General features: G+C 44.9%; 1 protein-coding gene across 2 annotated transcripts in view; it reads left to right on the plus strand.

The window, feature by feature from the left end:
• Nucleotides 1–273: 273 nt before the first annotated feature.
• Nucleotides 274–22,790, plus strand: part of LOC116459102 (cadherin-23) — a 317,512-nt gene continuing 294,995 nt past the window's right edge. For both annotated transcript variants that reach the window (XM_058436324.1, XM_032139382.2), the window contains exon 1: nt 274–653. The gene's annotated coding sequence lies outside the window, so the exon portion shown is untranslated. The remainder of the gene's footprint in view (nt 654–22,790) is intronic.

Below are 22,790 nucleotides of genomic sequence, written 5' to 3' on the forward strand. Positions count from 1 at the left end.
AGCAGCCGGTGCCATGACATCGGCAGAGGGCAGCTTCGCCAGCACTGAAATATTCATGCCCTGAGCGCCCGGCGGGGCTCGGCGCCACTGCCGGGGGTCCAGGCGGGGCCGGGCGGGAGCTCGGGGGTCCTGGCGGCCCGAGGGGTGGGGGAGCGCCGAGCGCGGGCGGGCGGGCAGGCGGGGGCCGGGCGAGGCGGGAGGTGAGGGAGGGAGCGGCGGGAGGCGGGGTCTGGACGGCGGGTGCCGAGCGGGGCGGGGAAGCAAGGGAAAGTTGATCGCGGACTTGAGCGGCGGCGGCGGCTCGGGAGAGAGGGACGCGGGCTGCAGGCGCGATGCTTGGCCAGAGGACGCGTCCGACGGCGGCCGGACGCTGAGCCGGGCGGGGCTGGGCAGCCCTGCCCGGGCATGGAGCGCGGGGTGGCAGAGCCTCTGGACGTTTGGGGCGCGCCCAGTCCGAGCCCCCGGGGCGCCTGAAGTTGCGAGCGGCGAGCGGCCCGCGGAGACCCAGGAGCGGCTGGCACGCCGCGGATGAGCCTTCGCGCCGGCGGGGAGACGCGGCGGTGGCCAGGGCCAGAGAAGCCTGCCCGCGGGGGCCGATCCGGCGGAGAGCAGAGCCCGAGGCGAGGCGCGGCGCCGCTGCACACACGCACACGGTATCCGGAGCCACGCACCGCCTCTTCCCTCCTCGCTTCCCTCTCCTTCCCCTCGCCGTTCGCCCGCCGCGCGGCGGGAAAGTTCGTGGTGACCGCGGCTGCAGAACCACTTGTTCCCAGCGTGGCCATCGCCCGCGGCGGGCGCTCGCGGCATCCTTCGGTCCCAGGCCCCTGGCCCTAGCCCTGCGCCCAGCTTCGAGCTCCCTGACGCGCGGCAACTTTGATTCCCGGGAACTCGAATTCCATTCGCGTTGGCCTTGGGAGGACAGGCACCCCATCCCCCATCCCCGGTCCTGGGACCGCGAACATTCGGGGGTTTTGCTCTCGGCGCTACGAAGAGGGTCCAGGTCTGGGGTGGAGAGATTTTCGGGAGTAGAGCGGGTTGGGATCCAATCCCCTCCCCTTCTGAGCCCTGGGTCCCCATTTGGACAGTGGGGATGGGGTGGGGTGCACACCTACTGCGGGCTGGGCAGAGGCGCTGAAGGGAACTAAAGGCACGTAGTTCTCCCCTCCCCTCATCACGTCCCTGTGCCTGCGGGAGACCCCAGGGGACTTACACATCCTCCCAAATTCGGTCCAGCTATGGGAAGACGCGCCCCTCGAGGAGCCGGGAGCCTTATGCGGCTCGCGCTTCGCCTTCCTGGCGCTGGAACTGGTCCGCTACGAGCGGTGCTGGCTGCCCCCAGGAGCTCGCACCCGGGAGCACTGCCCCTCATCTCCACCGTAGGTCAGCCCAGGACTCGGGTAGAGCCCGCGTGTTCCAAGGCAGTGGCGGCGCCAGCCGGCGGCCACTCTGCCTGGCTTTCCCGGAGAGGGCACCTAGAGAGGCTGCCTCGGTGCTGTGAGCGGAGATCCGATGCCAGCCGCCGCCCCACTGCGACCCAGCCCCAGCCCTAGTGCTGTCAGCAGTACACTGGGAGGAAATTAGCCTTTCTTCGGTAGTAATACGCCCCCATCCTCCCTAGTAATTCAGAAAGCAGAGCCTTCTTTTTCTACGTCCTTTGCCCTCTCAGACCAGAGCTGGCATTGACCTCACCTTCCAGCCCCTTGGCAAGTGCCCCAACCCTAATTTGGATTTTGAAAAAAGCTAGAGACACAGGTGTGTGTGTGTGCGTGTGTGTGTGTGTGCGTGTGTGTTGGTTGGAGTCAGACCCTCACACAGGGAAGAATTAGGTTGTGGGGTGTGGGGTGGAGCGGGCTTGAAGAACCGAGTTGGGGCCAGTTGCATGGTGATGGTGAGTCAGCCCACGATGGGGAGAGCTGGCTTGGAGTTAGTGCTTGGTTCGTGGTGCAGGGGTAGGCGCACTGCGGTCAGCACCTACAGGGGTGGGGGCACTAGATGTCACTCTGCCAAGGAGGAGCTGGGAAGGGTCCCTTGCCTGGGGGAATAGCAAGGCTTGGTTCTGGCTGCCAGGGCTGGGGAGGGCAGGAAGGCAGAATGTCTCGTGGTAGAGGGTGGGTGTACCCCGTGAGCTGGGGAAGGTGGCACACAGAAGCGACTGGTGTGAACCAGGAAGCTCTACCTCGAGTGCTGGAGGACAGCAGTGAGGGATGGAGGCCAAGAGCTATCATCCTGGCCTTGTCTGTGCTGGGTCCCCATATACTTCTCGGACTTGGCCTTCCTCACCTCCAAACAGCTGGGCTCCTCACGTCTGCTTACCAAAGGGCTTGATTTGAGGGGTGTGATGGCAGATGGTCCTTGTTACCTCTGGAATAGCTCCCCCACCCAACAAACTACCTTACCTGCAGTTTCACCATTTGAGGTTCATTTATTTGAGCCAAGCATTTTAAAGGGCACCTTCCTGAAGTGCTCATTTAAAATGCACATTCTTCTGGGAGGTGAAGGTCTAGCAGAACCTTGCTCCTCAGAGTGTGGTCTGTGGACACTCAGCGTTGGCATCACCTGGGGACTTGTTAGAAATGCAGACTCTTGGGCCCCACCCCAGACCTTCTGAATCAGAATCTGCATTTGATAAGATCCTTGGGTGACTCATGTGTTCAGTAAAGTTTGAGCTGTGGTCCACAGTGCCTTCTCTAAGAGGCATTGCATAGTTCCTTGGTGCAGAGTGTTGTATAGGGCAGTGGATAAGAACACAGAGATGAGAATGAGATTGAAACTTCTTTCTCTGGCCAGTTTTACTAGGCTTGGATTAATAGTCCACCACTGGCCCCTTCGGGTTGTACCATGCTAATGTCACAAGAGTGTCTGTGTTTTAGGGTCTTTTAAATAGATTAGAATAACATGTGCAGTCAAAACTGTACATGGAACTGGGTGCAGTGGTGAACCCCTATAGTCCCAGCTATTGGGGAGGCTGAGGCAACAGGATTGCTTGAGCCCAGGAGTTCAAGGCTGTAGTGTGCTAGGACCGTGCCTGTGAATAGCCACTGTACTCCAGGCTGGGCAATATAACGAGACCCTGTCTCTAAAAGAAACTGTCAAAAACCCCTGCACATGGGCCAGAAGGAAGTGAGTGGAGGGGGCAGGGTTTCCGGAAGCTGGGTGTACACACTCTGCCTCTAGGAAGCCTGAGACTGAGACTAGATGCTGTCCCTCAAGCAGAAGGAATTGAGCAATTACTCTCCACCTCATCTGCCCCTCCCAGATGGGTGGATCAGCCAATTAATAACACCTCTCAGCGGCCCTAGGACTTATGCAGAGGGGAGGAGCATGAGTGCCAATTTGGAACAGCCTCCAGAGGGGAAGATACTGACCAAGCTCTCCCCTGACCCCAACCTGGACTGGACATCCCACTTCTACTGCCCTAGGGTGGTTCGAGGCCTCTAGCCTCAAGATACAGGGATGATGCAGAGGCATGGTGGCAGGTTATACCCCTGGTCCTCTGGATGATGACCCTGAAGCCATCAAGGCTGGCCTGAGAGTAGGAGATTTGAAACACTGCTGGAGAGATTTGGATCAGAGGCCTGCTGTAGGCGATGGTGTCACAGATGAAAGGTCATCGCATGGCTCAGGCATTCCACCCTGCCCAAAGAGGCTGTCCTTCCCCTAAGTTAGCCTCTTTCCCTGGGAGAGGGCAGCTCTGCCAGGGGACAAGGTGATGAGGAGGAACTATGGGAGACACGGTCATGAGCCTTACAAAGAACGAGCTAATGTGAAGACATTCAGACATTGATTTGAAAATCAGTGAGTTCAAAAATAGTTAGGTTAGGCTGGGTGCAGTGATTCACACCTATAATCCCAGCACTTTCGGAGGACAAGGCAGGTGGATCACTTGAGGCCAGGAGTTTGAGACCAGCTTGGCCAACATGGTGAAACTCCGGCTCTACTAAAAATACAAAAATTACCCAGACGTGGTGGTGGGCACCTGTAATCCCAGCTACGTGAGAGGCTGAGGCAGGAGAATCGCTTGAACCCAGACCATGGAGGTTGCAGTGAGCCGAGATCATGCCACTGCATTCCAGCCTGGGCGACAGAGTGAGACTCCATCTCAAAATCAATCGATAAATAAAAATAATAGAAATTTAAAAATAACTAGTTTAATAAGTCTCACTGTTTTCTTGAACTCCCAGGTCTTAATGTGTAAAGATGATTGTAAAAATTGACCTAATTTCCCATTGAACTCATTGTTTTCAAATTCAGTTTTAGTTGTTTTTTAAACATTGTATTTTATTTTATTTTGAGCCTTGCTTTGGGTTCCTCTTGGCACTGGGGCAATCCTGTTTGTCCATGAATAGATGAGCAAGGTCGTTTAGAAGTCGAACCCTACCGGATATGTTATTTCAGGGTGGGAGTACTTTTGCCTTCAGTAGAGAAGTGCAGATCAGACTGGGTTCTTCCGTATTCCAGCCTCCTGTGCGTAATGTGGATGACACTGATGCTGCTCAGGAGTCGTCAACTCCAGGAAGCCCTCCCGAGTCCTCGGATCGGATGGCTGGTGCGGGTGGGCTGCCCCTCCAGCCTGTGCCTCCCTCGCTCACCGTCCTTCCTTGGTGCTTCTTACCATTCTGCATGGCTCTGGCCTCTCAGTAGCCACTGAGCTCCTTCAGGGCACAGGCTGCATCTTTTTCCTCCACACTAGTGGAGTAGTTGGTGCTCAGTAACTGTTCATTGACCCAATGGCTTATCGCTGGGTGATGGTTCTCTTACCTTCTCCAGCCCTATTCTTAAGTGATCATTAACACACCAACTGTTTGCTGTGCCTATATCCAGCTTTAACTCTTCATGGTGGTTACCTTCCAGATGGGTGGTGAACGTCCGTCTTGCTGTACTCTGGTCTCTAGGCATCTGCTCTCGGACATTTGCATGCCTAGAGAGGCGAGGATGCAGATGAAAGAGTAAAGCAGGGCCAAATGTAACACAATAGGAAGTGGTGGGGACTGGGGAGAACTGAAAAGCATAGGCCCCATAGAGAAGGGGCAAAACCCATCTACGTGATAGAAGTCAGAATAATGGTTACTCCCGGGGGCATAATGACTGGGGCACAGGGGTGCTGCTGGCGTGCTGGACATTTCTAATGCTTGATCTCAATGTCCGCAACAGTGGTGAATGATTATTTTTGCAAAAGAGCCAATTCAGAAAACATTAGAACATTATATTTATTTGGTTTCAATATGAAAATGTATGAAAATGGCTTTATTGAATCCCATAGGGCAGAAAATGCATATTCTTACCAACCTTATTGACGAGAAAGGTGTCAGCCAGAAAACTGGCATATTTAAAACGTAGCCACATGGAGACAGTTTTCTAGTCTTTCAGTGTGAAAGTTGATTAGGATCTGTCATGGAGAGTGGGGTGGGCCGCTGCTGCTGCCCACAGCTCCATATATTTGGGGCCTCAGGGTTTGCGGTCTTGGGGCCCTGTGTCACCTCGATAATAAATGTTGGCATAGCTCAATGTATTGGTGAGGGGAATGGGAATATCAGACAGCCCTCCTCAGCCTCAGGGGCTGCAGGCTGTGTTGCTGAGAGTGACACAGCAGGTTCAGTTTTAGCATTCATATTTTTTACATATTCTAAAACTCCAGGCAAGTGTTGGTTATTATTATGATCATAATGCATTCACTTCATGATTTTCATAAGGCAGTTTGCAGGCCAACAGACTTGATATTGAGCACCAGTTCTTCCACTAGAGCTCTGAAGCTTTGGGTCTGGCTTAGTTTTCTCATCTGTAAAATGGGAATAATTTTTCAATTGCCCCGTAGGCTTGCTATGAGCATTAATAAGAAGACAACTTTACACAATGCCTTTTGTGTAGTACCTGGTGCACAGTGTACATGCAAAATGTAGTAGATTTTATTCTATCCCTTTGACTTACTTGTATGTTAGGCACACACACGCACACACACATTGGGCGGGGGGTGTTGTGGTTTTTCTTTTGTAATTACTTACTGATAAGATTTAAAAATCCAGCTGGCCGGGCGCGGTGGCTCACTCCTGTAATCCCAGCACTTTGGGAGGCTGAGGCGGGTGGATCACGAGGTCAGGAGATCGAAACCATCCTGGCTAACACAGTGAAATCACGTCTCTACTAAAAATACAAAAAAAAATTAGCCGGGCGTGGTGGCGGGCGCCTGTAGTCCCAGCTACTTGGGAGGCTGAGGTAGCAGAATGGGGTGAACCCGGGAGGCGGAGCTTGCAGTGAGCTGAGATTGTGCCACTGCACTCCAGCCTAGGCTACAGAACGAGACTGTCTCGAAAAAAAAAAAAAAAAAAAAATCCAGCAGTCCGTGTAAACATTTAGACTTCTGGCATCTCTGATTAGAACTGGCAACACTGTGTCCACGTTCCCAATCAACAGTTGAACAGCTGTTGGTTGGAGCTGAGTTGCAGGTACCCCTTTAATTTGCTTGCTTGCTTGCTTGCTTGCTTTCTGTTTCCTTTCTTTCTTTTTTCTTTTTTTTGATGGAGTGTCTCTCTTTCGCCAACCTGGAGTGCAGTGGCGTAATCTCAGCTCACTGCAACCTCCCCCTCCCAGATTCAAGCAATTCTCCTGCCTCAGCCTCCCGAGTAGCTGGGACTACAGGTGCACACCACCACGCCCAGCTAATTTTTGTATTTTTAGTAGAAACGGGGTTTCACCATGTTTACCAGGATGGTCTCGACCTCTTGACCTCGTGATATGCCCGCCTCGGCCTCCCAAAGTGCTGTTTTCTTTTAAAAATTATTTAATGGGCCAGGCACAGTGGCTCATGCCTATAATCCCAGTACTTTGGGAGGCCGAGGTGGGTGGATCATTTGAGGTCAGGAATTAGAGACCAACCTGACCAACATGGTGAAACCCCGTCTCTACTAAAAATGTAAAAAATTTAGCTGGGCCTAGTGGCACATGCCTGCAGTCCCAGTTTTTCGGAAAGCTGAGGCAGGAGAATCTCTTCAACCCAGGAGGCAGAGGTTGCCGTGAGCCGAGATCGTGCCACTGCACTCCAGTCTGGGCGACAGAGCAAGACCCTGTCTCAAAAAAAAAAAAAAAAAAAAAAAATTCATGGAAGAGTACATACATAAAATAATGTCAACAGATCTTAAGTGGAAGTGGTGAATTTTCGCATATATATACACCTGTGTAACTGCCTCACTGCCATGGAGATACAGAACATCTCCAGTGCCTTGGCAGGCTCATCTTATGCCCCCTCCCGCCCCATGTTATCCCACTCCAGAAGTAACTACTCTTCTGACTTGACTCTGACTTCGTCGCCCCTGTGAGTTTTGCCTGCCGCTGCCTTTTAAATTTATGTGAGCCTGCAGCTTGCAGTTCTCCACAGTTCCAACCATTCCCTATTGCCTCACTTTGGACCCCACTTTATTCATTTCCGATACCCCCTTGCTCCTTTAGCCATTTGAGTTTGTGACCTGTACTCAGGATCTGGAAGTGTTCTCAGAGACCAGCTAGTCTTACCATTTTACAAGTGGGGAAACTGAGACTTGGAGTCAGAGAGTAAGCCTGTTCAGGGACCCCAGATGAAGCTGAGCCTGAATGCTGGCCAGTCAAGGGCAGAGCCCTGCTCCTCCCGCTCCAGCACAAGGAGTGTTGAGGAGGGCGGGCATGCCTTGTCTTTCAGACCCCAGCAGCCCCAGGCCTGGCCCTGCAATCAGCCACCCAGAGCCTGCCACAGGCCAATCAGCTGAAGAGGGTGGGAATTTTTTTCTGGCCTGTGTCTTCCTGGAGATGCATCTTCCTCGAGGCAGGCGGTTAGCGATATCACCTTCCTCTTTAAAGGCCATGCTCCATTTGGAGAGGACCTGAGATGCCATTTGTGACAAGGGCCATGCACACCACCTTGATTGTGTCTGTTTCTGAAAGAAGGCTGTAATTTGGGAGCCAGTGAAAGCAAGGGAGGGAGGGAAGCAGAGGGGAGAGCAAGAAAGAGAGAGTGGGAGGGCAGAAAGGGAAAACAAAAGGGGCAGCCGTGACTCTGTCTGGGTTTCCATTTGTATCACTAATTCTGTCCCCGAGGAATGCTGGCTTTCCCTGGCTTCGGGTTAGTGTGGGCTGAGTCCCTCTGAGGGGTGCCCTTTAGCTCTGCCCACTTTTCTTCTGTTCTTTGCCTACAGAGATAGGAGCTTAGCCATCCTGCCCTGGCTTATAAGGGACTTTATTCTCCTCCAGCCCCCTATGTTCCTTCTCCTGCTGAGAACTGCCCCTGGCCCTGGAGGAGGCTGATCTTGCCCTTCTTTCCTGGAGCCAGGATCACTGATGTCATCCCCAGGGAAACAGTGGCAATGGAACTCTAGGCTACGCCTTTCTCAGACACTCTATGGGGGCCTAAGGCTTTGTCTTAGAGGGTGAGGCATGGGTGGACTCTCTTTTTTTTTTTTTTGAGACAGTGTCTCTCCCTGTCGCCCAGACTGGAATGAGTACAGTGGCGCAATCTTGGCTCACTGCAACTGCCACCTCCCGGATTCAAACAATTCTCCTGCCTCAGCCTCCCAAGTAGCTGGAACTACAGGTGCATGCCATCACGCCAGGCTAATTTTTGTATTTTTAGTAGAGATGGGGTTTCACCATGTTGTCCAGGCTGGTCTTGAACTCCTGACCTCAGGTGATCCACCTGCCTTGGCCTCCCAAAGTGCTGGGATTACAAGCATGAGCCATCGTGCCCAGCCACGGATGGACTTTCACTAGAAAACCAGAACATAACTGGGTGGTGGGGTGGGGGATCCTTCCAAACCCATCCTGTCTGTGCTTTAGGATCTCACATCTACTGTTGGGGAGGCCATTCCTCAGCCAATACTGAGCATCACCTGTGTCCCAACCTCTATCTAGTTGCTGGGACTTCAAGCTGAGAGTCCACAGCTGCACTGCCCAGTAGAAAAATAATGCAAGCCACACATGCGGTTTTAAATTTTCTAGTATCCACTTTGAAAAAGTTAAAAGAAGCAGGTAATTTTTTTTTTTTTTTGAGGCAAGGTCTTTCTCTGTCGCCCAGGCTAGAGTGCAGTGGTGAGATCATAGCTCATTGCAGCCTTGACCTCCTGGGCTCAAGTGATCTTCCCACCTGAGCCTCCCAAGATGTGTCTCCTTATCTCTGTGCTCTTTCTGTGAGAAGGGTAAGTACTAAATTCATTTTTCTGTTGCTTTTGGCTTTTGGGAGTTTTCCAAGCAGGGAGTGAGCCAGCCTAGAAAGCTAAGGAAGTTGCAGCAACGTGGAGTGTTTGAGGCTTTTCTCTGGGGAAGAGGGTCTGGCCTATCCACAGCAGAGGGGGCTTGGATGCCAGAGTATCATGGGCACTTAGCAGACCTGGGGCAATCTCTGGGGGCAGGAGCCCTGGGGCCAGGTAAATGCAAACTTTCCGTGCTGTCTGCACTTCTTTTGTGATATACCCTGGGCCAAGGGTGTCAGGGTTCCCCCAGGAGGCATTCAGGTGGCTCCAGGGTCCAGACAGCTGGGAAGACACTGTGGCAAACTGCACATACTTACCTCGGCTAATGGGGGCCACTGCTACTGTTTGGTCTATGTTGCTAAGCAGCAGTACAGAACAGCTTTTAGGCTTGCCGGACACTGATTTTTCAAAAGAATCTAAACATTCAGATTAAAAATAAAATCTTTCTATTTGAGATGTTAGCAACGAATTTAATATTTGAAAACACAGCAAGGCCATTCATTCATTTAGGAAATAGTCATTGAGCCCTTACTGTGTGCCAGGTGCTGTTCTAGGCCCTTGGGGCCCATCAGTGGCCCCTACCCTTGTGAAGTGTCTATGGTAGGGAAAACCCTTCGGCAAGCTGCATGTGGCCCATAGATGGCCAGTTTATGACCACAGACTTAGAGAGTGTCAGAGCTGACAGTAGTAATGAGAAACATTTATTAAGTACTTACTGTGTGCCAGGCCCTGAGCTTAGCACTTCATCTAAAGTACCTCACTTAGTCCTTACAACGACCCTACGAATTAGAGTCAGCTGTTACTCATATGTTACAGGTGAGAAATATGAGGCACAGAGAGGTTAAGCAATATGCCGAAAGTCACATAGCTTGCAGGCGGTGAGGCAGATTTTTGCATGAAGGCAGTCTGATTCCTTGATCATTACTTTGTACTGCACTTACAGAAGGCCAGAGCCAAACCTTTCGCTATACAGATGGAAACTGAACTCAAGAAAGGACAAAAGTCCCACCTGGGATCCACAGAGAGGCAATGACAGAGCTGGGGCTGGGTTCTGGGTCACCTCCTTTCTATCCAGCCCTGCCAGGTGTGTTTATTAGAGTCCTGACTTCCCCTGTAATTGATCCTGGGCTGAGGCTGAATATTCAGGCGCCTCCAGCATTTGGGCAGGGGATGTGAGAGAGTGAGGGTGGCTGGGATTTAAACATCCATGGGAGTGAACGAGGTGGATGGTTTTCTACCCTGAGCAGGTTGCCGCCATCTGGGAAGGCCATGTATGTCAGGGTCTCTGCACTTGCCTGGACCCCAGCCCTTCCCATCTGTAAACCTGGGGGTTTGCATGGAGTGGTGTCTATAATTTAACCCCAAACCCACACCTTTCCCCACCATTGGCCAGGCTGGCTCAGGAGCTCCTGGGTATTTCTGGCCATGCATCTTAGTCCTAAGCTGACCTTAGCCTAGGCTTTCTGGGTCTTGACCCAAGTAACCTTATCAGAGAAGCCCAGTCTTGTAGTTTTATCATGTTGCTGTATGTGTGGTAATCATGAGGCAGTGAAATAGGTGTGAATAATGAAGAAAAATGCCCCCGGCAAGTGTGTGAAGACTAGTGATAGTCCTTACATTGACCCAAGTGCTTTAATTCTCTGAGCCACAGTTTTCTTATCTGTAAAATAGGGGAAAAAACCCCTTCTGACCAATCACTTGATTCAGTGAGTAGGGGGCTCTCATGAGAGACATAAAAGTGCTCAGCAAAATGAGTTGTGATAACCTAAAAATCGTGCTATGCAAATAGTATGTGTCATTGTAATTAATTTTTACTAAGTATTAATGACTTGAATTATGTGAGATTTATAAGATATATGCAGTTGGACATTTAAATAACATGACGATCTCGAAACCCCAGGAGCAATGTCTTTGCAATGGCTTGATGTAACTCTTTATGCTCACTCTTAACAATTTGACATCCATCTTTTTTGGATTTGTACAAGTCAATTGATATTTATTAAGCACCTACTGTTTGCAGGATACTATGCAAGGCACACTGAGATACAGAAATAGACAAAAGCATGGCCCTTGTCTCCCATGAGCTTTCACACTTATTCAGAGTGCTGTATTCAGGGCAATCAATTCAGGATATGTGTGTGTTAGAATAAGAGAGAGAGAGACAGAAAGAGAGAGAATTGCATCTCCTTAGGAAATATCAGCATCTCTTGCCTGACTCAGCCAAGGCCAAGGTTTTCCTTCTCTGATCTTCCTCACTGCCCCCAAATTCTCCTCCTCACCTGAAGTGCTGGTGACTGCTGGGTCTGAGTTACCATGGGATGGCTACATCCTAGGAGGGGCTGGGACGGGCATGGGGTGTAGAGAGTTGGGGTGGCCATGGGCTAGGACCTGCCAGGCAGCTGACCTGTCAAGCTGTGTCTGCTGCCTGCCTGAGGGCTGTTGGAAACTGGAGCTCAGGCTGGAAGAAGGGAGCCCATGAATAATACAGTGGGAGAGAGGCTGTTAACTAGGTGACCTCGTTGCACCTGTGTGTTTCACAGCTTCCTTGGGAGCCGCTGTGGAGGGCCTGGGTGTCAGGGGCAAGGGCAGAGGGGAATGGGAAAGGCCAGGTGTAGACATAGTTTATCTGTTTTTCCTTCTTACTTTCCTTTCAACTCCCTGGCTCAGAAGTCTGTGGTACTAACTTGCTGCCTCTCCTTTCTAGTGTTGATGCAGATGGCCTTGGCCATGTGTGCACGTGTGTGTGTGTGCGCATGTGCATGCATTGGCTGATGTAAGGGTGGGCTTTCTCTTGCACCCTGCCCCTTGGCCTGATCACAAGGTTTGTTTGCTGAACTGGATATCAGGCCTGCCCCTAGTCTCTGGAATAGACGTGTGATGTCACTTTTAAGTATCTGGCTGCTGTGGACTAAGAAGGCTCCTGGGCAGGACTTTTTGTCTCCTGAGGCTTTGGCCTCTGACAAAGGGGCCCTGTTTGATGTAAAGGGTAAGGGATTCCCTGGTTTCCCTTCTAATGTGTGGGGTCCGTCATGAAGCTCTGGCTAAACTCATCCAGACCTGACACAAAGGGGCTGCTGAACCCCAGTACCTCTCAGGTAGACAAAGTCTCTGAGCAGAGGTGAGGGCCTCTTCCAAGGGTAATGAGCTTAAACTCATTGTTTAAGAGCAAAGGGAACTGAGAGGAAACTGTACCGGGAAGGGTTAAAGGCAGACCCAAGGAGGAACTGGTTATGTGGTATGTTGGGTAAGGGATGGAGGATGGGGAGGCACTAGAATTCATTCCCAGAGTAGACTGGCTTTACCTTCCACGTGGCTGTTTCCTGACTGCTGGCCTGGGGGTGGGATGGATGAAATGATTTGGGAGTGGAAAGTAGAGGGTGCCTGGGCAGTGCTTGGGACAGGAAAAGGTGCCCTTGGTGTCTACTTCCTCCTCTGTCCTGAGTGCTGTCAGCAGGGGCCTGACCCCTGAGGCGCTCCAAGACCCTCTTCCCTAGGACTAGAAAGGGACTTCTCTCCACAGACCCATGCTGCAGCCTCAGCCTGCTTCCCCAGGCTTAAGAGCCCAGTCCCATGGGCTGGGGCCTGCCTGCTGCCCTGAAGTCTTAGAACCAGGCGTTTAAGAGGGTACACACCTCATCGCTGTCCGCAGACACACTGGCATGCCTGTAAGAAATGGGAAGCATCTCTTCCTTTGTGCCTGATCTGGGTGGGTGGGGCCTGGTTTGGGTGGGTGTGGCCCAGGGCTTACCTCTGGGCCCATCCCCTAAATGAGAGGAAGTGTTTCTGGCTCTGGAGCCAGACCACCCAGGTTCAAATCCTAGCTCTTTCACTTATGAACTGTGAGGGCTTCTGGCAATTTAATTAATCATTACTCATCTGTGTCTTGTTTTCTCTTCTGCAAAATGAGAATAATAGTACCCGATTCAAAGGGTTATTGGGAGGATTAAATAAGTTATCGCACGTAAAATGCTTAGAAAAAGTGCTTGGCTCATAGTAAATGTTCAACAAATGTTGCTGTTGTTTATTATTATGCTACTGTTATTCTCAGCTTCTGCATTCTGGGAGCTCACAGTCTTGCAGGCTGCCCGGGGGTGCCAAGAGTAACTGTCATACCTATGAGAAAGGCTGTAGGTTGAGGGGGTGCAGTCCTGGAAGATTTCCAGGACTGGGAGGTCCCTTGCCCTGAGGCTGCAGCTTCGCTCTATGCCCACCAGCACTGTGCTTCCCATGGCAAGAGGGCAGGAAGAGAGGCAAAGCAGGACAGCTGTTAGTAGCACTGATGTTGGTGCTAGGGGACTTTTTAAGGCAACTTTTTAATTGAAGTATAATACATGCAGAAAAGTGTGCAAATGTGTTTATCCTGAGTTGTCACAAAAGGGCCATGCTCATGTAACTGCCACTCAGACTAAGAAAAAAGCGATTACCAGAGCCATTACCCGTCATCCTCTGAAGTTAACTCCTATCCTGACTTCTAATACAGTAGATTCATTTTGCCTATTTTGAACTTTATATAAGTTGAATAATGCAGTGGGTTCTCTTTGTGATGTTTCCTTCTGCTTAACTTGTTTGTGGGAGTCATCCTGTTGTGTATAGTTAATGTGTTTCTTTTCATTGCTGCATAGTATGCCATGTTGTGAATATACCACAATTCATCCATTCTACTGTTGTTGGACTGTTGGGTTGCTTTTATTCTTCGCTATTGCAAAAGAGGCTGTTAAGAACATTTGTATGTGTGTCTTTTGGTGTACATATGGGTATATGCAATTCTACAGGTATTTGACTATCCTTTTACCAACACAAGCTTTAGAGCTTAATTACTATAGCTTTACAGATGTAGTCTTGATATTGCCAGTGTGAATTCTTCAGTTTTGTTCTTCTTCAAGACTCTTGTTTAATTTTGGCTTTCTGCATTTACATATACATTTTAGAATTGGCTTCTGAAATTCCATAAAAACCCTGCTGAGATTTTGATTGAGACTGCATCAAAAATATGTAAGTCAGTTTGAGGAAAATTGACATCTTTACAATATTGAGTTTTTCAATCCATGAACAAGATATACTCCATTTTTCTAAGTTTTATTTTCTAAGTTTTAATACATTATATTCAATAATCTTTTTAGTGTAGCATTCTTACATTTTTAAAACTGGATTTCCTTCTATATGTTTTATGTTTTTCGATACTATTGTAAGTAATTCGAAATTTTTTCATTTTGTATTATTAACTTGTCATATAGAAGTGTAAATGATTTTTTCATTGATTACACAACCGTTGTTAAATTTACTTATTTATTCTTATAGGTTATTGCATTTTTTGATTTTTTAAAACATATATGATTATGTTTTCTATAAATAATAACAGTTTTATATCTTCTTTTACAATACTTATATTATTTTTCTTGCTTTATTGCAATGGCAAGGAGTTCTAGCATAATATTGAATGGAAGTGGTAATAATAAGCATACTTCAATTCTGGTATCAAGGAGAAAGCTTTCAATATTTTATTATTAAGTGTGATGTTTGCTGTAGGTTTCTTTTAATAGCTGTCATTTTTCAAATTAGGAAAGTTTTCCTCTAATTTTTTTCAAAATTACAGTAAAATGTACATAACATAAAATTTACCTTTTAAACCCTTTTTCAGTGTGCAGTTCACTGGCATTAGTATATTCACAATGTTGTGCAACTATCACCACTATGCATTTCTAAAACTTTTGCATCATCTGAAATAGAAATACTGTACCCATTAAACAGTAACTCCCCATTCCTTCTCCCGTCTGCCTATGTAACCTTGATCCTAATTTATTTCTCTATGAATTTGCCTATTCTGGGTATCTGATATGAGTGAAATTATACAATATTCATCCTTTTATGTCTGGCTTATTTCACTTAGCATAATGTTTTCAAGATTCATCCATGTTCTAGTAGGTGTATGAATTTAAAGCCTTTTAAAAGCTGAATAATATTACATGTATGAATATACCATATTTTATATCCATTCATCTGTTAATGGACATTTGGATTGTTGCCACCTTCTGGTTCTTATGAATAATGATGCTATGAATGTTGGTGTACAAATACCTGTTTGAATCTCTGCTATCAGTTCTTTTGAGTGTATACCTAGGTGTGGAGTTCCTGGATAATGTGGTAATTCTATGTTTAATTTTTTGAGGAACTGCCATACTGTTTTCCATTGTAGCTGCACCATTTTATATTCCCACCAGCAATGTACAAGGCTGACAATTTCTCCACTTCCTTACCAACACTTATTATTTTATTTTATTTTTCAGAGATGGTTGTCTTGCTGTGTTGACCAGGCTGGAGTGCAGTGGCTACACTAAACTGTGGTGCACAGTTCTAAACTACACTACACAGTTGTGCACTACAGTTTAGAACTCCTGAGCTCAAGTGATCTTCACGCCTCAGCCTCCCAAGTAGCTGGGCCTACAGGAGTGCACCACTGCACCCAGCTAATTTTTTGTTTTTTGATAATAGTCATCCTAATGGGTGTGAAGTGGTGTCTCACTGTGGTTTTGATTTGCATTTCCCTAATGGCTAGTGATGTTGAGCATCTTTTCATGGGCTTATTTGTATATCTTTTATGGCAAAATATTTTTGAATTGGGTTGTTTGTCTTGTTGCTGTTGAATTGTAGGTGATCTTCATATATTTTGGATATTAATCCTTTATCAGATGTATGATTTACAGATATTTTCACCATTTTCTGGGTGGCTTTTTTGCTCCATAGATAGTATCCTTTGATGCAGAAAAATTTTCAATTTTGATGAAGTACAAATATCTTTTTGCTGTTGTTGTTGCCTGTGCTTTTGGTGTCATATCCAATAAATCATTGCTAAATCCAATATCATGGTTTCCCCTGTGTTTTCATCTAAAAAGTTTATAGTTGTGGTTCTTATGTTTAGGTCTTTTATCTGTTTTGAGTTAATTTTTGTATATGGTATAAGATTAGAGTCCAACTTGATTATTTTGCATGTGGATAGACAGTTTTCTCAACATCATTTGTTGAAAAAACTGTCCTTTCCCCATTGAATGATCTTAGCACCCTTGTTAAAAATCAATTGCTTGTTTATGTGACAGTTTATTTCTAGGCTCTCAGTTCTGTTTCATTGTTCTGTAAGTCTGTCTTTATGTAAGTTCCACCTTTTTGATCACTGTTGCTCTGTAGTAAGTTTTGAAATAGAAAGTGTGAGTACTCCAACTTTGTTCTTTTGTTTTTTCAAGATTGTTTTGACTATTTGGGGGTACTTTGAGATTCCACATAAAATCTTAGAATGGGTTTTTCTATTTCTGTGAAAAACACCATTGAGCTTTTGATAAGAATTGCATTAAGTTTCTAGATTGCTTTGGGCAGTAGTGTATCTGAACAATAGTACTATCTTAATGATATTAAATATGGTATCTTAACAATACTAAGTTTTCCAGTTTATGAACATGGGATGTCTTTTCACTTATTTATGTCTTCTTTACTTTCTTTTCCTTAAAATTGTTTTTTTTTAGAGATGAGGTCTCACTATGTTGCTCAAGCTGGACACAAACTCCTGGGCTCAAGTTGATCCTCTTGCTTCAGCTTCCCAGGCAGCTGGGACTACAGGCATGTGCCACCATGCCTAGCTTAGCAATATTTGTTAGTTTTCAGTGTACAAGTTGTTTGCTTCCTGGGATAAATTTATTTCTAAATATTGTCTTCTTTTTGATGCTATTGTAAATGGAACTGTTTTCCTTATTTCCTTTTCTGATTGTTCATTATTGGTATTTAGAAATACAACTGACTTTTATGCATTGATTTTTTGTACTGCAAAAAATCAGTTTTTTTGTTTGCTGAGTTTATTGGTTCCTGGGTTTTGTGTGTGTGTGTGTGTGTAATTGTTAGAGTTTTTTGCATGTATGATCATGTCATCTGCAAAGAGAAATAATTTTACTTCTTCCTTTCCAATTTGCATACCTTTTCTTTCTCTTTCTTGTCTAATTGCTCTGGCTACAACTTCCAATACTATGTTAAATGGAAATGGCAATAGAAGGCATCCTTGTTTTGTTCCTGATCTTAGGAGAAAAGCATTCAGTCTTTTGCCATTGTGTGTGATACTAGCTGTGGGCTTTTCCATTTATGGCCACTTTTGTTCCTTTTTGTTAAGAGTTTTTTCATAAATGTGCATAGAATTTTATCAAATGTATGTTTGTGTCTATTGAAATGATCATATAATTTTCCTTCTTTCTTCTGTTAATGTGGTAAATTATAGTGGTTGATTTTCAAAAGTTCACCAACCTTGCACTCTTGGAATAAATCCAACTTTGTCATGATGTGTTATTCTTCTCATAACCCCTTATCTGTTATTGCAATAGCTACAACAGCTTTTGTTTGACTGTATTTTGGCATAAGTGAATTGCTAATGTTCTGCTTAGGATTTTTTTCATCTGTGTTCATGTGATTTTTCTTTCTTGTAAAATCATTGTCAGATTATAGTATCAAGTTCTGCTGACCTCATAATACAAATTGGGAACTGTTCTTTCTTTTTCTGTTTGTTTTCTGGAGGAGTGTGGTTAAGATTTGTGTTATTTTTATCCTTAAAAGTTTAGAACAATTCGATGGAGAAGCCATGTGATTTCTTAGTGGGAAAGTTATAAAGTACAGTTTCAATTTCTGTAATAAATATAGGACCATTTACATTCTTATGTTTTTGTGTGTCAGTGTTAGTACGTTGCATTTTTTAGAATTTTATCCCTTTTATATGTAATTCCAAATGAATTGACATAAAGTTATTTGTAAAATCTGCTTAATTGTCCTCATGCATTTTTATACTCCCTATAGAATCTACAGTGATATCTTTTCATGGATGAAATTGGTAACATGTACCTTCTCTTTCATTTTTATTTCTTATTATTATTGTTACTATTTTTTAGATAGGGTCTCACTCTAGTGCCCAGGCTGGAATGCAGTGGCATGATCACAGCTCACTGCAACCTCTACCTCCTGGGCTCAAGCAATCCTCCTGTCATAGCCTTCTCAGGAATGCACTGTCACACCTGGCTAATTTTTAAATTATTTGTAGAGATGAGGTCTTGCTGTGTTGCTTAGGCTATTCTTCAACTCCTGGGCTCAAATGATCCTCCTGCCTCTACCTCCTAAACTGCTATTACAGGCATGAGCCACTGTGCCCAGCCATCTGTCTCATTTTCTTTGTCATCTTGTTGATCACTGGATTAATCAATTGTATTGATCTTTTCAAAAAAACAACTTTTTAGTTTTACTGATTTTTGTGTATTAAATTTTGTGTTCCATGTCATTAATTTTTCATCAGAATTTGTATTTCTTTTCTTCAGTTTTAATTTACTTCTTAAAATACTTTTTGAGATACATACATAGCTCGTTGTTTTATAGATTTTCTTCTTTTCTAAAATCTGAACTTAAGGCTGTAAATTTTCTTTTAAGCACAGCTATTAGTATGTCACAATTTTTTTGATGTTGTATTTTTATTTTCGTGAGGTTCAAAGTGTTTTCTAATTTCTGTTATAGTTTCCTCTTTGATTTATGGGTTTTTAAACCTCATTGCTTTATTTCCAAACATTTGGGGATTTCATACTTTTTACAGTTGTTTTTAAGCTTAATTCTGTTATGATCAAAGAATATACTTTTACTGATTCCAGTTCTTTGACATGTTTTGAGAGTTACTTTATGGCCCAGCATGGGGAATTTTTATAAATATTTTTCATTGTCCCACAAGAATAGTGTTTATTCTGTTATTGTATACTGTGTTCAATTTTATCGATGAGGTTAAATATGTACATATCATTCAGATATTGGTGTCCTTACTGATTTGTTTTTCACCTTTTCTATGGTTATTGAGAAAGTTGTGTTGAAGTCTCCCATTATGATTGTGGGAAGAAAGCAGGTGAAGATAAAGAAAGTAGAAAGTACAATTCTAAATTTTTACTTGCCTGATAACACAGCTTCAAAATACATAAACAAAAATTGACAAAACTAGAAAGAAAAATAGGGAGTAAAAATTTAGAATTGTTATACTTTCTACTTTCTTTATCTTCAGCTGCTTTCTTGGTGAATTCACCCTTTAATAATGTTGAAATGCCTGTTTTTGAAATATCTGTCTTTAGTAATACTAGGAATATCTAGTAGCTTGTACTATTAGTATCTAGTATCTTTTTCCCTTAAGTGTAACTTGCGTGCTGTTGAAGTAGCCATGCCAGCTTTCTTTTGAGAAAATTTTGTGTGTTGTAATATTTTTCGTCCCTTGATTTTGGTACTTATGTGTCCTTATATTTAAGGTGTATCTTTTGTAAGCAGAATGTAGTTTTTTTAAAATCCAGTATTTTGAGCATTTGTCTTTTGAGTATTTGTTCCATTTACACTTAATGTAATTACTGATATGTTTAGGTAATTTCTACCATCTTAATAATAGTTTTTTATTTGCCCACTTCTTTTCTTTTCTTTTTTTCTTTTAACTACATTATTGCTTTCTCTTGGATTCCTTGGATATTTTTTGTTATTCAGCTTTCCCCTTCATTAGTTTGTTAATCATACAGTTCTTTACTCCTCCTTGTAGTGGATTCCCTAGAGATTACAGCTTGTATTCTTTGTTTCTTTCTTTCTTTTTTTTCTTTTTTTTTTTTTTTTGAGATAGAGTCTCACTCTGTCGCCCAGGCTGGAGTGCAGTGGCATGATCTTGGCTCACTGCAACCTCCACCTCCCAGGTTCAAGCAATTCTCCTGCCTCAGCCTCCCAAGTAGCTGGGATTACAGGTGCGCACCGCCATGCCCGGCTGATTTTTGTATTTTTAGTAGAGACGTGGTTTTACCATGTTGGCCAGGTTGGTCTAGAACTCCTGACCTCAAGTGATCTGCCCACCTTGGCCTCCTGAACTGCTGAGATTACAGGCATAAGCCACTGTGCCCAGCTATAGCCTGTATTCTTAACTTATTAGAGTATTTTTTTTCTACTATCTCTTGGACAAAGCTAGGACTTTGGAACACTTTAACTCCATTTACTCCCTCTCTACCTTTAGTGTTAGTGGTTGTTATAAATTTTAATTGTATATATATTTTACATCCATAAGACATTATTTTCTTTCAGCCAGTATTCATTTGCTTACATATTTACCCTGATATTCTTTATTCTTCATTGTATTTTACATTTTCCTTTGGAGTAATTTTCTCATTGTCTGAAGATGTCTCCTTTTGGTGTGGATCTGCCATTGAATTTTTGCAGTTTTTGCTCATCTTCGAATGTATTTATTGTACCTTTGCTTTTTATTTTTAGAGACAGGGTCTCACTCTGTCACCCAGGCTAGAGTGTGCAGTGGTGTGATCATAGCTCACTGCAACCTTGAACTCCTGGGCTCAAGCGATCCTCCCACCCCAGTCTCCCAAATAGGTAGGACTATAAGCCTGTGCCACCATGCCCGGCTAATACCTTCAATTTTGAAGGATATTTTTACTGAGTATAAAATTTTCTTGTCACACTAAAGAGGTCATTCATTTCATTGCTTTCTGGCTCCCACTGTTTGTTTCAAAAAGTCACCTATAAGTTTTATTAGCACTTTTGAATTAATGTGTCTTTTCTCTCTGGCTCCTTTAAATTTTTTTTCTTTTTTTGTTTTGCCTTTGGTTTTCTTTTTTCTTTCTTTCTTTCTCGTCTTTTCTTCTTTTCTTTTCTTTTTTTTTAATTGAGACGGAGTCTGGCTCTGTCACCCAGGCTGGAGTACAGTGGCACGATCTTGGCTCACTGCCAACCTCTGCTGCCCGGGTTCAAGTGATTCTCCTGCCTCAGCCTCCCAAGTACCTGGGACTACAGGCACACACCACCACACCCAGCTAATTTTTGTATTTTTAGTAGAGACAGGGTTTCATCACGTTGGCCAGGCTGTTCTCAAACTACTGACCTCATGTGATCCGCCTGCCTTGGCCTCCCAAAGTGCTGGGATTACAGATCTGAGCCACTGTGCCTGGCCTTGCCTTTGGTTTTCTACAGTTATACTTTGATTTATCCTACTTTGTATCCTTAGGATTTATCCAATCTTTGGCTTGATATTTCAATCAATTTCAAAAGATTTTCGGTCAATATATTTTCAACTATTGCTTCTGACTTAATCTCTCTCTTTCTTCAGGACTTAAATTATACACATGTACTAGATATTTTCACCATGTCCCATATATCTCTTAAGGTATTTTATCACTTTCTCATCTGTCCTTCTTTTTTTTTTTGAGACAAATTCTGTCTCTATCACCCAGAGTGGCACAATCTCAGCTCACTGCAACTTCCACCTAGGGCTCAAGCCATCCTCCCAGTTCAGCCTCTGAAGTAGCTGGGACTACAGGTACTCACCATGATGCCTGGCTAATTTTTGTATGTTTTGTAGAGACAGGGTTTCGTCATGTTGCCCAGGATGGTCTCAAACTCATGAGCTCAAGTGATCAGCCTGCCTTGGCCTTAAAAATGCTGGAATTACAGGCATGAGCCACTGCACCCAGCTCATTCCGGTTATTTTCTGCGGGTCTATTTTCAGTTCACTCATCTTCTCTTCAACTGTATCTAATTCACTGTTAAACCCATCTATTAAGATCCTGATTCTAATTATTGTATTATTCCTTTTGGGAATTTATTTTTATTTGTTTTGAAGTTTCTAGTTCCTTGGTGGCATCATTCATCTTTTTTCAACTATTGTCTTGAACATATTAATCACTACAATTTTTAAGCCCATATTTGATAATCTAGTAACTGAGTCACCTATGGGCTTGTTTTTATTGACTGTTTTTTTCTTTCTCCTGTTTATGATATAGCTAGTAATGTTTTAATGAATGTCAGTCATTTCGTATGAAAAATTATAGAGGATCTGAATGATGCTGTTTCTTTTCAGGGAAGATTCATCATATCATCCAGCATGCAGCAGAGCACTGATCATCTTAATCCAGTCAGGGCCTGAGCTGACTCAAGATTCGGTTAGTCATTGTAATGCTTCATCTTCATCTAGTTCACCCGTAGTCCATCAGCAACTCTCCAGGGGTCTGAGTTCAAGTCTCTGTGCCTCCCTCCTCTCTGGGATCTGGGATCCTCAAGTCCTTGCTGCCTTGTTAGCCCCAACTCAATCTTGATCTCCCCAGGCTCACAGGAAAGCCAACATTCTGCCCGCTCCTCCATTCTCATTCTGTGCCAAAGCTCTGAGTGCAAAAGAGGCTCTCAGAAGTCTGGGCTTACCTCTGGGAGATTCCGTTCTCTCTGGATCCTCATACCATAGCTTCTGTCTAACCTGATGGTTCTCTGGTACCTTCAAGTGGATTTTTATTTTTTGGACCCAATTTTCCAGTCTCATGGAGATTGTTTGTCTGCCATGGTTATTACATCATAATTGCAAACAGTACCCAATTGGGATTTAAATCCTGGTTCACTGTTTACTAGCTGAGTAACCTTGGGTTAATGACCTCTTCTCTCTTAGTCTCAATCTCTTTATCTGTGAAATGGGTATAGCAATAATTGCATCCTCCTCATCAGATGGCTGTGGGAACTAACTAAAAAACACAATGTTTGCATGTAATATGCACTCAACAAAGGAGAGCTACT

The sequence above is a fragment of the Hylobates moloch genome, unplaced genomic scaffold (genome assembly GCF_009828535.3).
Source record: "Hylobates moloch isolate HMO894 unplaced genomic scaffold, HMol_V3 SCAFFOLD_3, whole genome shotgun sequence".
In the NCBI taxonomy this organism is placed as follows: Eukaryota; Metazoa; Chordata; class Mammalia; order Primates; family Hylobatidae; genus Hylobates; species Hylobates moloch.